This window comes from Heteronotia binoei, chromosome 10 (genome assembly GCF_032191835.1).
Source record: "Heteronotia binoei isolate CCM8104 ecotype False Entrance Well chromosome 10, APGP_CSIRO_Hbin_v1, whole genome shotgun sequence".
NCBI lineage: Eukaryota > Metazoa > Chordata > Lepidosauria > Squamata > Gekkonidae > Heteronotia > Heteronotia binoei.
Genome location: NC_083232.1, coordinates 101,672,192 through 101,686,591, shown reverse-complemented (window position 1 = coordinate 101,686,591; position 14,400 = coordinate 101,672,192).

The window sequence follows — 14,400 nt, the reverse complement described above, 5'->3', positions numbered from 1 at the left end:
CTCAGTCTTTATAGTATAGAGCAGGGGTCCCCAATCCCCAGGCTGTGGACCAGTACCGGCCCGTGGGCTATTAGCAACCAGGTTGTGAGTTGTCTAATTATTTCATTAAATATTACAATGTAATAATAGAAATAAAGGGCACAGTTGTATCATCCTGAAACCAGTGTTCCATCTAAGCTGAGTTGGTGCAAGCTAGCTCACAGTTTTTTAGCCTCTGGCTCACACATTTTTGTCTTAGCTTAGGAAAAATGGCCCCAGAGCAAGCTAATTTATGCAGTAGCTTACAAAGTAGAATTTTTGCTCACAAGTCTGCCCAGCTTAGAGGGATCATCCACCCCTCCCCGGTCCGTGGAAAATCTGTCATCCACAAAACCAGTCCCTGGTGCTAGAAAGAGCAAGTGACTGACTCCCTATGACAGACACCCCAACTGTCCTGCTGTCTGGCCACTACCTTGCTTGAGAGGACAAACAGCCCCCAGAGACCCTTTTCCTCAGCACTTAGCTGCTCTAAAAGTCCTCCTTTAAAGTCCTCCTCAGCTGGCGCTGACCAATCAGATGGAGGGGGAGTGTGCACTCAGGCAGCAGCCTGTCAATCAAGCCTTGCTTCACAGTTAGGCATTAACAAATCTCCCAGCTCTCTGAATTTGATGGTTTTGGAGGTCAGTTTGTCACAGAAGGCAGCATAGCAATGTTTTAAATAAATAAAAATCACTGTATGTCAATATCTGGTAATTTTAAACACTGGCTGGAAAATAGTATCAAATATCAAAATGAAATACTAACAATGGATCATGCATATTCAATATTAAATTCTGCAAAAAAAAAAAAGTTAAGGCAAATCCACTTCAGCTTTTCAAATATCCTTCCTAAAGATTAACCTGGAATTCCTGGTGTTTTGGAGAGTAACAACAGTCGCAATATTCTCCAGTGAGGCTTTTCACATGTTGTGTAAAAAAAAAAAAAAGGCAACCAACATCATCCTTTGATTAATTCCCTCTTTTTTCCATCTGCATGCTCCTGCTACCTGAAACAATGTTGTTCCTTTCTTAAAGCATCAATCAAGTTTGGAAGTTTAAAGTACATTCTGCTCCTTTGGGTACCATTACGAGTCACTGGAGACTGCTATTATACATGTGGTAGCAGTTCTTGCTGAGAAACCTTGCAATTATTCTGTGGAAGACTACCAATCATATTTATTGGACTCACTGTCCAACTGACAAGCCAGTAATGCGGGGCAGCTTGATATACACCTATTTGATCCCAGTGAAAAAAACGGGGAGAATCCATCAGAACAATCTTATGCAATGAATGGGTGGCTTGGCTTTGGGTAGCACCCAGTTGTTCCAGAGACAGAACTTGGATAGCCCCAAGAATCCCAGCCCTTATTAACCTTCATCTCTTTCTCCTGAGTCACGACTCCTCCACTATGAATGGCAACAAATGCTCTAACTTGAAAAGTCTTCCCTTTATACACTGCTGCTGCTTGGTGAGGGGCACTATCCCTTTTCCACCAAAATCTGGGAGATTTGGAAGGCAGTGTCTGGGGAGGGTGATCTTTCTGGGGGATTTGACTTCATTTCTGGGCAATCTTCCCACTAAGCTATGGAGTCTTGTGAGCAAAAATTCTACTGTGTGAGTTACTAACATTAAAGCTGTGAGCTACTGCATAAATTAGTTTGCTCTGGGGTCATTTTTCCCAAGCTAAAACAAAAATGTGTGAGCTGGAGGCTAAAAAACTGTGAGCTAGCTCAGCTTAGAGGGATCGCTGCTTCTGCTTCTGATTTTGAACTTTTCCTCAGGCTCTATAGTGTAGAACAGGGGTCCCCAATCCCCAGGCTGTGGATGTGCCAGGAATCCCCCAAATCTCTAAGGTAAAACCCAAAGCGCTCAGACTAAAATGAATATTTTAATACTTAACGCCTAAGAAGCAATTTGCATCAGTTGCAACATTTCCACACATTTTATGTTGTGTTACTTTTGATTGGCTTTTTATAGCCACACACTTGTTTTTAATATGCTCCTTTCAGCAGACTTGATTTTGATGTGGCTTATTTTAGAGTCCATAAAGCTAACTAATATGAATGACAAACTTAAGAGGGAAATAATCAGAAGATGTTTAGCCCAAACATCTATAATATTTTGCTCACTGCTGAACTGAGCTCCCTTCGTAGTTGCTGGTGGAAAGTGCCACGAGGTTTTCAAGGCAAGAGTCATTCAGAGGTGATTTTGCCATTCCTTGCCTCTGCGTAGTGACCCTGCAATTCCTTGGCAGCAGGGCACCATAAGAAGCTGTAGGGAGCCTGCAAACACTAAGATGCTGCTCCAGTGGGAAGAGTCTTAAAAGCGGTGCTTCCCTGCCCCAGGTGTGTTAGTCAGCCCACAGCTGGAAAGGTAGACTTTGCCAAGCAGTGTTGCTTTTCATGCCCCTTGATGCCCAATTTGCTGATGCTTGGTGAGGCAGGCAGCTAAGTGCAGTGCCACACTTTGTGAGCAGTTAATTGTCTGTTAAATGCAGAAACAGATTGACATAGCAGACAGTCAGAAAGCGCAACAGGAGTACATGTCGCTTGCCTGATCCTGAATCAGAAATAACAGGAAACATGGGAAGAATTCATAAGACTAGTAATTACAATCCAAAATGCTGCATAGCATATGGAAATGCAAGAAGACTAATAAACTATTAAATGCATATATCAAAATTGCAGAAAGACACTAATAGGCATTAAATCCATTCTGCTCAAATGCAAAGCACTCAGTGACAAAAAAAGATCTTTCAAATATGGTCCCAAGAAAATCGGCTGGTGAACAGCAGGAAAGCTCTCTCCAAAATGACGGACTCCAGAAGACTGGAATTACGCACTCAAACTACGTCGAGGTCCCTCGCCCCACAATCGTTTCAACACGAAATAAGTACCTTTTTCAAGGGCTGGACTTCTCCCTCAATATTAATTATATGGAATGGTAAAGTCTTCAAAACTGCATTATACGGTCACTACAGGACCTGCATGCTCAAACACCTGGCAAAGCCATCCTTAATTGCCTAACTTGCCCATTATTCTTAAGGGAGTGGGCGAGAGTAGATGCAAGGTCTGGGCATCCGTGCTGCCTCCGCTTCTGGGAGAGTTTAGGAAGACTGGCAGGGGGGCTGTTGGATCTTGGAAGGGAAAGATGGAAAGAAAAGATTCCTAATGCTGAGAAATCAGTGGTAGAGTGTGGCATGTACTTCAGAGAGCAGCTAAAAAGGATGGCAAGTGTTGCAAGGGAGGATCTGGCTAAGGCCAAGGTGAATCAGAGCACCTGGTAAGATAAAACAGCCAGATCCCTGACTTTTGTGCTGCGTGACAAGGTGATGGCTTTTCTACCTTTGCACCCCAGAAAGCTGTTAGCTGCATGGGAAGGGCAGATTGGCTAGGAGGATGCTCTCTAAGGATGGTCTCTATGGAAAGGTCAGGGGAGAAGACCAAGGATGTTCATGCAAACAGGTGGAAACATGACAGGAAAATGTTTTTGCTGAGCTTGACACAAAAGGGAGGAGGAAATGAAGGGATAGGTGAAAGCTTAGTACCGCATAGACCCCTGGACCATATAGACCTCTACCATCTCAAACACGCTATCTGAAAAGAGGTTCTGGGGGGGTTGGCAAGTGGTGTTTTCTCCAAGAGGGTCCAAGGCATTAATCTGTCCCTGTGGTGACCAGGCGCTGGGCAGTGGGAGACGTAGAGGCCAGGCCTTTGAGCTTGGAAAGGGAGGTGGGGTCCTAATCCTCCCAGTGGGAAATCCCTGCAATGATCAGTTGGTTGTGGCAGCAGCTGGCAGCCCAACCAGGTCTAAGAGTGGAAGAAAAGTCCCTCCAGTGAGTTGGGATTCCCTAGGAGGACAGGGTGGAACTACGCCTGCAGGCCAGAGCAGGCACATCATGCCACACAGGCCATCAGGTCAATGCAGGGGTGGACAAACCGTGGCTCACATGCCACATGTGGCTCTTTCGCACATATTGTGTGGCTCTCAAAGCGCCCCCCTCCCCGGTTGGCTGGCATGGAAAAGGCATTTCTCTCTTTAAATCACTTCTCCAAGCAAAGCCAGCCAGCAGCTTGGAAAATGCACTTAAAGTTCAAGTTGCTTTCTTTGCACCTCTCTCTCCCTCCCTTCCTTCCCTGCCCTCAAACACCTGATCTTTGTATCTTGTAGCTCTCAAACATCTGATGGTTCATGTCTTGCGGCTCTCAAACATTTGATGTTTATTCTATGTGGCTCTTACTCTGAATGGGTTTGGCCACCCCGGCCTAGAGCATCCCTGACAGTGTTCCTCCAGCCGCGGCTTGAAAGCTGTCAGTAACTGGGACTTCATCACCTCCCTAGGCAGCAGATTCCACTGCTGAATGAATCTTTTACCGTTTTCACACACAGCTTACCTCGCAGTCACAATCCTGTTCCCTCCACAGCGTCCGGTCGGATTTCCCACCATCTGCGCCAGAGTTACAGGAAGTGCTGCAGCTTCTGCATAGCAAACATAAACGGGGTTTTAGCGGTTTACGTTTGCTACGCAAAAGCTGCAGCACTTTCAGTAACTCCATCGCAGATGGTGCGAAATCTGACCGGATGCTGCGGAGGGAACAGGATTGTGACTGCAAGGTTAGCTGTGTGAGAAAACGGTCTTACTGTCAAAGAGTCTTTTTCTAATATCCAGCTGGTACCTTTCCACTCATAAGTTAAACCCATTATTGCAGGTTCTGTCCTCTGCTGCCAAGAGAAAGAGTTCCCTGCCCTCCTCTAAGTGACAGACTTCCAAATACTTCAGGAGAGCAGTCATGCCCCCAAACTCCTCTTCTGCAGACTGAACATTCCCAAGTCACTCAGCTTTTCCTTGTAGGGTTTGATCCTCCTCGTTGCTCTCTTCTGCACTTAATCTACTGCCTGGTCCTTTTGGGTTTTTTAACGGAACATGCTGGGGATTGAACCTGGGATTTCCTGCATGCCAAGCAGATCTTCTACCCTGAGGAAGATTGTTTCCACCAGTATACATTTGGGAAACTTCCTTCGGAATGGCCAAGAACAAAAGAGACTACAGCCATGTACCAAAACTATTAAGTCAAAAGCAGTCTATTTCAGAGGCTAGATGGGAAAAGATGCTCTATTTTTTTAAAAAAGATTTTTTTAAAAAAAAAATTCTATGCCAAAGCAAGTCTCGGTAGTTTATTATAAAAATGTCTCGTCATGCATATTTGGAGAAGCTATTAGATGACTCAAATCTGAACTAATTTTTCAATGCTGAATGTACTTTTCTAAAGGCTGCAATGGAGCTAATTGTGTATGTGGTGGATATTGCTCTGCAGCTGGAGAGGCAAAGGGCAGGACAGTGGCGGGGGGGGGCAGTCCTGGACCAGAGGACAGAGATGCCAGAGAGCCCTGACTCCTCCCTCCCTTCCAAGAAGGGGAAGGCTCACCAAATCCCAGCCAGCTGCCAGATGAGGGGGGACTGCAGAGAACTTTCTTCCCTCTCTCTTAAAGAAAGAGCCCAGTGGATCAGGTGGTTGCCTTGAGGCAAAGCAAAAAAGGATTTGCCTGCAGGCCAGAGAACAAAGGGATGGCAAAACATTTCCTTGCCTTCTAGCACCATTTTGGTTCTTAGTGCAAAGGTCTATTTCAGTTGGAGGGCCAAATTAGAGCACTGTCCCACAGCCTTGCCTCGAATGGAAGATGGGCAAGAGGTGGTTTTATTTCATTTCCCATCAACAGCACAGCCCCAGCCCTCCAGTCATGCGGGGTTTCAGGCAAACCACAGGTTGCATGTGGAACAGTGGGGAAGCACCCATTCCAGCACCTTCCGGGAACTCTTGCAGTGGATCAGTCCCAATGAAGGGCAAAAATGCTGTGCAATCTAATTGTTCTAACTGTTTCATTTGGTTAATGGTTTGTTCTGGTTATTGTTAGTAGTAAGCTTGTCATGTACGTATACAGACAAAGATCTTCCCTCATAGGGGATCTGAAATTATGTGAGGTAAGTGGTTTAAAATTCCATTTCATAGCTTTGGATGTACATAACTTGAATATTAAAGCTTAATAAAGTTTATTTTGAAAAAGAAAACTGGTATACTGAGCTGGTTGGACTCTGTTCCTGTCATTTACCTTACCTTACCTTATCTCTCCTTCCCAGTCATCCCCTCATCAGACTGTGAAACTGCTATCACACTGGGAAATTGAAGCAACACTATCTCGAGGTGAAACCCCCCGCCCCAATTCACTCAGGTCCGTTTTAGAGGGATCAGACAGCCGCTGTTGAAGTGGCAGGATCCCGAGCTGCTGCAGAAAGGGTTGTTTTTTCAACCCCCCCCCCCCGTGTGTGCACTCAAGCAAAGAAGCACACAAGTGCACCTTGGAGAGGAGTTGGGGGGGGGGGAGGGTAGACCAAACCATGCCAGAAATTGATTAGTGTGATCACACAGCTCTTCCACTTATGAGTCGCGCTGGGGCATTCAGACAGCAGCTGATTATGTAACCTACATGCAATTCAGGGGGTATTACCGGAAAATCCAGGTAGCTTTTTAATGCTGATAGGAGGTGTCTGGAGAAGGGGTGAGAATGGGTGCGGCCTGGAGGGCAGAAGTGCTGGGGTGATTGTGGCCTTTTAATCCAAATGGGAGGCGGGGGGAGGTCGGGCCAAATCTCCTATATGAAACCACCCAGTTTCAACAAGATACTGAGGATGAATGATGCTTTCTCATTATTTCTGGCAGTTGTCTTTTCAAATAGAGTCAGTTATAACAATATTTAAAAATTAAAAAATCATTTTTTGTTTAGTCCATTCCCATGTTTGATCTTCTGCACAATTCAGGAGAATGTTGGGTGTTCTGTGAGCTGGTGGTCCCAGAAGACCTGGTTAGCCTTCTCTGTGCATTCTGTGTGTGTTCCAGAACATCTCCTCATTGACAGAATCCTCTGCAAAAGGTAGAGATTCCATCACAGATCTGCAGGTTAATATCAGCAATCAAAATGATGCAGGAAATGGTGTTCTGGAAGGTTGAAAAGCACTGCCTAGAGCACCTGAGAGATCAACAAGATATGCTCTTGAGAGTCAAAACTCCCTTTGCCAGATACATGCTGGGTAATAGACTTCTGAGTTCTTACATCCAAGTCAGAAGGTGGGAGGGGTGTTGCAAAGAAGGAGCTCAGGATGCAGAGGGGTACCAGGCACATTGTAATCAGCTTGATTAGAACAGAGACAAAATGCTCAGGGGCAGAAAATTAGGACCTGCAATGAGATAAGAATCCTATGTCCTTGTTCAGCCTTGGGGTGGGGTGGGGGGTTAGAAGGACTCAGGGAAGGGCTGCCAGGTCTCCCCTGGCCACCATGGGGGGGGGGGGAGGGTTGCCTGGTTCAGGCTGGGAAACTCCAGGAGATTTGTGGATGGAGTCTGGGTATGACAGGGACCTCAGTGGAATATAAAGCCCTAGAGTCCGCCCTCCAAACCTTTCATTTTCTCCAGGGGAACTGATCTCTGGAGATAAGCTGTAATTCTGGAAGATCTCAAGGTCCCACCTGGAAGCTGCTGGCATCCCTACAGGCCATACATCTTGTTGGTCTCTAAGGTGTTACTGGGCTTAAATCTAGCTGTCCTACTGTAGACCACTGCAGCTATCCCTTGCAACTTCCTAAAAATAATACTCTTTAATCACATTGTGTAGAAACATGGCTGCCACTAGAGAGAGCTCTTGCACCAATGGAATGGGTGAAGCATGGTGCACCACCTTCTTCTGGGGCTCCCCTCTCCACAAAATGCTGGACTGACTTCTGAGGCCTGTGTTGTGCCAAGGGAGATGTACTGCAATGTGATTGATCTTGTGTGATAAGAAAGATCCTTCTAATTTGGACTCCTTCCACAGGAATTCAGCATTTTTTGATGGGTCTCTTTGCTGTATTCATTTGGGCTCTGTTTTACATTTCAGCTCATGATTTGGTAACACATTTAGTAATGTGTGGGATGGAAATGAAATGCAGGCAGTTGCTGGGCTTTTCTTTTAAAAATGATTTATGAATAATGCTAATGGATGGATGTGAAATTATGATTTAGTTAAAACTCAAAACATATTGAACAAATGCCTGTGCATTACAACTGCTTGCCTTTCTGAGGACAGGAGGGACGTTGAGGCTCTCTCGCCATTCACAGGTGTTAGTAAATAAGTTGAAGTCTAGCAGAGACAAGACAGCACACCTGGGCACTGGCTAATGATGCCCTGCTAGAAGAGCTGCACCGCAAAGATTCAAGCCCAATAGCAGCTTCAAGTTCAGTGACGTGTTGGGGCTCTTATAAGACTCTCAAAAGCTTATACCTGAAACACCTTTTTGGTCATTAAGGTGCTGCTGGACTCAAATTTAATTGTTCTGTTGGAGACTTTGAAGGGAGTTTTGGCTCTTGAAAGCTTCATCCATGAAAATCTTGTTCTCCACAGTCCTACTGGACTCAAATCTAGCTGTTTCACTGCAGACCTATGAAGGAAAGCTTATATATACCCTCGAAACCTCTGAATTTCACATTTTCCAGACTTGAAGGAGCCATGAAGCCTGGAACTGTAGGTGACCCTTGGCTACCTGTTTTCTGAGATAATTGCTTCCCTTTTGCCCTTCAAATTTTGTGAACCTCAGAGTGATCTTCTTAACTTTACATATCTTGGGGAAAGGGTAAGTACCCTAGATGACCCCAGCCACCTGTCCACTGAGCTGATTTGTTCCCTTTGTCCCTCATATTTTCCAAGTCTCTGATACGATCATCTCAACTTTGCAGGGGGGAGTTAGTCTAGATGACCCATAGCCACCTGAGCACTTAACTGTTTGCCTTCAACTTTCCCAGACCCCTGAGTCACATTCTGAACTTTACATATTGTCAGTCTGTGTTACATTGAAGTCACATTTGCTTTCTGAATTGATTATTTGTTGCTTACTAACCTGAATGCTTAATAACTTTTATAATACTAACCCAAGTGCCTGCATAGTACCGAAGGGGGGGGGGGGGGAATTGAAGGTTGAATGTTACTAAAGTACCAAAGGCCAGCCAGGCCTTTGAAGTGCAAAATGCTTGGCTAGTTTCCCAGGCGCCTCCGGAAGCCGAGCAAGGACATCACCAGGAGGGGGATGTATCCACCTACTGTGAAAGATAAGTGGGCCTGTGAAAGTGTTACTTGCAGAGACAGACTGTAGTTTTATTATGAGAAGTAGTTTAAAGCCTCAATCCTTTGAAGTGTATTCATAAATACCAATGGTTCAAGCTATGCGTTATCAGTTCCAATGCCTTCATGTAGAGAGTAACATTGTAGTTATCAATAAAGACAACTTAGTTTTTTATCAAAGACAAGTCTGATCATTTTGAAACTTCAATGAACCCTTTGCTGACACATATTTGTGGTGTGTGTATTGAAGGTTACAATGATTGCTTTCTTTAAAATAGACTGTTTTATAGATTCCCAATTGTGTCTTCTGCTTTAAAAATGGTGGGGTCAGTTTGACACCATTTATGGTTTCATGTGGTTTTGATGTTTTCAATGAGGGGTATTTTTGACCCCAATTCCAAAATTGTCTCTCTTTTGTCCTGCATTTCTGAAGAAAGTTATTCTTGAGGCCTGATTTTTTTTAGTAACTAATGCAATGACTGAAACCAATTCCCCACTAGGCTTGTTTCAGCATCAGAGCTCCCCCCCACAAGGCTTCTGTCCGATTTCACACAAGCTGCTTCAGAGCTGCAACTCACCCAGCCCCTTTCCTGTGGGCAAGCAGAAACCTGTTTTCAGAGGATCTTGCTTGCCACAGAAAAGAGGCAGGGCAAGTTGCAGCCCTGCAGCAGCTTGTGTGAAATCGGTAGGAAGCGAAGGGGGGGGGGGAAGAGCTCCAACGCTGGAACAAACCTACTGGGGAATTGGTCTGAGAGAGCTATCAGGTTTCCATTGCTTTTTGCTGTAATGTTTTTGCCATCTTTGACCCCCAATTCCAAAGTAGTATATCTGGAAGGGTTAAATTCCAGATATAGTTTTTTAAAGCTACTTTTAATACTTTCTAAGGTAAAAATAAGTTGAAGAAATAGAAGTTTTCCCCCTTCTTCACCAGATAGAAACTTGCTAGCATTATTTTAGCTTACATTTTGCAACCATTTTACAGTTTTAAAAAATCACTTCAGAAGATAAACAGAGGAAACCAAATGTAGGATGACGCACATCTAAAGAGATACGAGCCAGAGAACAATAAATAAATAAAATGAAATGGAGACCATATTTTATGAGTACTCAGCTTTAGACCTAAGTTAGCAATCTGGAAGACTTCCATTTTAGATGTAACAAACCGTCCAGGAAATTAGAGATCTGCGTTTCTTTCCCTCTCCTAAATCAAGGGTCCGACTGCCATTAATTCACAGAGCACCTTTTAGATGGTACCAAATTGTGTATCTCTGCCTCTGTCAAGCACCTTCCAAAAGTGTGGTCTGTCATCCTGATTTTTGAATCCTGGAATGAGAGGCTGTGATTGCAGAGAGACCACAATAGACAAGGGTGGGTTAGTGTGTGTTCCATCACCCATTGAGGAGAAACATCTTTTTGATTCATCAGTAGAAGGATGCTCGGAGGTGTGATTCATGTTTATTGCAGCACAGGGAGGCACTTCTAACATACAACACCGAAGGGAGCTGTACCAGGGCCCATCCGTTAGACAAATAGCAGGTCTGAATCACCTAATGGAGTTGAGTTTGCAGGCAGCCTGCCTTTGTATAATTTAATGGCAGTCGGACCCTTGATTTAGGAGAGAGAAAGAAACACAGATCTCTAATTTCCTGGACGGTTTGTTGCATCTAAAATGGAAGTCTTCCTCATTCACATTTCATTAATTTAGTATCTAAGATTTTAACATGGCAAAAAGTGTAAAAATGACTGGAGTTGCTTGTCAGCGATGGTTTTACATGCTAGGACCTTATGCCGAGATGTAATTAAGTGTTGGAGCCTGAAAACCAAGACTCCAGAAAAGGGGGCAGAGCAATATTCTGAGACCAATTTGTCAAGGCTTACCTGCCTTGGTCTGAGAGATTTGTTTCCCTGTGTCTGACCTGAGACCCCCTCTAGGATAGCGTAGCCAAGTTTATCCTAGGTTTGACATGGCAACTCATAGCAACACACTTCTGTGTTAAAACAGAATTTCATTAAGGAAACCGGAGGGAAGGGGGAGATTTTAAAGGCAATATGGTTCCAGTGGCAGTTCCAAGTGCACACACACACATACACACTCACTCACACAAACCCCAAACCAAGCTCTCTGAATGCAGTCAGAAAAGGCCTATTTGTGCATGAAACAATTTAAAAAAATCAAGTCTGAAGTCATGACTAGCTTTAAGTGCCTGTGCCAGGTTTCTCCTGTTACTGCCTGGAGACCTGTGCTCTTTAAAAACAAACCTTCTTTGTTATTTACATACAGCTCCTGCCTAAATGATCTCTGAACTCAGCACAATACTTACCTCTAAGAACATCTTGCAGCTGAGAGGAAGGTTCACAGTTTAAAACAAACTTGGTTCCCCAGCTCTTCCGGAGGCCGTGTGGGTCCCCTCAGTGGACAGGAAAGCCTATTGCAATGCCCAAGGGCATGAAGGCGTCATGACATCTATGAACACTGTGGCAGTGATTACTGGTTTCACTGTTTGAAGTTCAGCGTAAAACTGAAATGGAGTCTAAAGAAAGGTTTCTTGCACATTCATCGGTTGCCCTTCTTAGTGGTCTCCTCCCTTCTCTGTGGCGTAGAGTGTTAAAGCTGCAGTACTGCAGTCCTAAGCTCTGCTCACGACCTGAGTTTGATCCCCAGTGGAAGCTGAGTTTTCAGGTATCCGGCTGCAGCCTTCCATCCTTCCGAAGTTGGTAAAATGAGTACCCAGTTTGCTGGGGGGAAAGCGTAGATGACTGGGGAAGGCAATGGCAAACCACCTCGTAAAAAAGTCTGCCATGAAAACGTTGTGAAAGCAACGTCACCTCAAAGTCGGAAACAACTGGTGCTTGCACAGGGGACCTTTCCTTTTCCCCCCTCCTCAAACCTTAGACTGTCCATTCCCTGGGGGCAAGGACCTCACTTTTTGTTGATGTTACGTACTGCAAAGCACTGTGTTCAGCCATCCTGTCATGTTGTGAGCTTTCACAAAGGAGGATGCTGGACTAGATGGACTCTTCTTCAGCCCACTGAGGCTACCCTTATGTCTTTATGAATAAAAAAATGATCATGTCATAGCAGGGAAGCGTAGTCTTGAGAATATCTCTGCTGTGGACTCAGCTTCAGTTTCCGCCTGGGTTGCAGGTATTTAAGCCTTAGATATAAAAGGGCAAGACTCAAAGGGAATTTCACTCACCGCCTTGGCCTGGACGGAGCCTGGCCAGGGGATCCAGAACCAGCGTAGGATGTGGATCCTGCTTACTTTTGCTTGTTTTGTTGTATGTGGTATTAATTTTATACCAGATATATGCAAGAGTTGTAATGTGGGCAGATATTTCAAAGAATTATTTTACTGCTTTTTAAGCTGGCAATTAAAAAAAAAAGATTTGTATGTGTATTTGTAATGGGAACATATTTTTGTATCTTTGTAAGCCATTTTGAGTCCCCAGTGGGAGAGAAAAGTGTTGTAGAAATGTTTAATTCGTTCATTCGTTCCTGTTGAGAATTTTGTTTACTGAACCGCCTTAGCTGCAGAATCCTTGCCAGTTCCTTTGGCTCCTGTCGAAGATGGATGCCTCGCACAGCAGAATCAAGATGAACATTTCTCTGGAGTTCTACATAATCCTCTCAGATACTCACACCTCACTGGGATGCCAGCACTGCCAGATCTACAACCTTCTTGCTCCAGAGTCAAGATTTTACAGAATTTTCATCCCCTTCCTAAGCTTTTTATTAAAAAACTTTAATCTGCCAGCCAGAGGCTGATCTTGCTCAGCCACTTTAACTAGAAACAATGAGCTGTTAAGAGACATGAATTCTGGCTTGCCTTGCTTCTGTTGGAGTTTGCAGCAAGTTCAGTTATTTCAGTCATGAAAGAGTTGACCTGCTTATGTATGCTAATTCTTAGTTAACTTAGAACCAGTAGAAATTTCCATGCTAGAAAACAATGTCTTATTCATAATGATGTGACCTTTTGCTATTGGCGAAGAAACATGTTGGTGATGCTACCTGTGTTCTTGCATGTGCACTTTTTTTTTTGGGGGGGGGGGGTCTTCTCTCTCCCTTTGTTCTAAGATCAGAAGAGAGAATCCATCATGGAGTAACCAGTAAGTAGATAAGATGTAGGTAGTCAGCTAGATTATTTCTTGTTTTCTTCTCATGGACCCCCTCCCTGTTTTTATGTAGTAAAGTCTCCTTTCAACGCACATGTGTATACTTCTGCTTAAATTTGCACTTTGCTAGTTTACATAGCAGTTTCCTTTACTGCTTCCTCAGGAGGTGCCTGCTCCACTGAGAACTTGGAGAATCCTACCCAGTCTTGCTGAGCCCTGTTCCCTCAGCATCTCTATGGCTCCTACCAGCTCTCTGGCACTCTCATTGCATCTGGTGACCTGCCTTTTATCTGCACCAGAGATTCTCTGTCTCCTTCCTTTCCATTCCTTCCCTCCCTGGGATGTGGTCCTACCACCGGTTCTCAAGAATAGGCTGATGACTCTTCTGAGCATTATGAAGAACTGCTAGCTGGTGTCTGGGATTCCAGAGTTTCAACAGCCTACTGTGTGTAACTTGTGGTTCTCTGCTACCCACACCACTTGGATTGCTGGGTCAGAAGAAATAACTAGTTGGCCCCCTCCCAGCCGAATCGGCAATGCCGGTTTCAGGCTGGGGACCGTGTTTGCCCTCCCGGAAGGAGGGAAGGCTGATGTCGGCTCCCTGACATACAGGAAGCTAAGGGGGCATGGTGTTGGGGCTATAAACCCTCGCCCCGAGCAATGCAGTTCATTTCGGCTCTCAGGAAGGAGAGCCGCGTTGCTCGGCAGCTGGGGCGAAGGCCAGAGTGTGGGAGCACGTGCGGGGAGCACGTGCGGGCAGCAGTCACAGCGTGAGCGGGGCTGAAGTTTTTTTATTAGTCAGCAGGCATGGGGCGAGCAGCAATGTAGCGCATTCAGCTTTGGGAGCGTTAGCTCCGTCGGCCTGTACAGACCCTGGGCAGCGGGGGTTGGCCTCAGGGGGTTTGTTTGGTTGGGTCAGGGGGGTTTTAGGTGAGGGAGTTGGGCTGGAGTGCCCCCCACCCTCCTCTCTTCCATTATGTTGCGGGGGTAAAGGCAGCCAGGGGGTACAGGGCTTTCTCCCCCCCTGTGTTTCACCCCCCCCATTTTTCCACCCGCCCACCTCCCTCTCCCCTCTTCTGGGGATTATTACAGGGAGTAAAGCAGGTGCAAGGTGCACCCCCCATT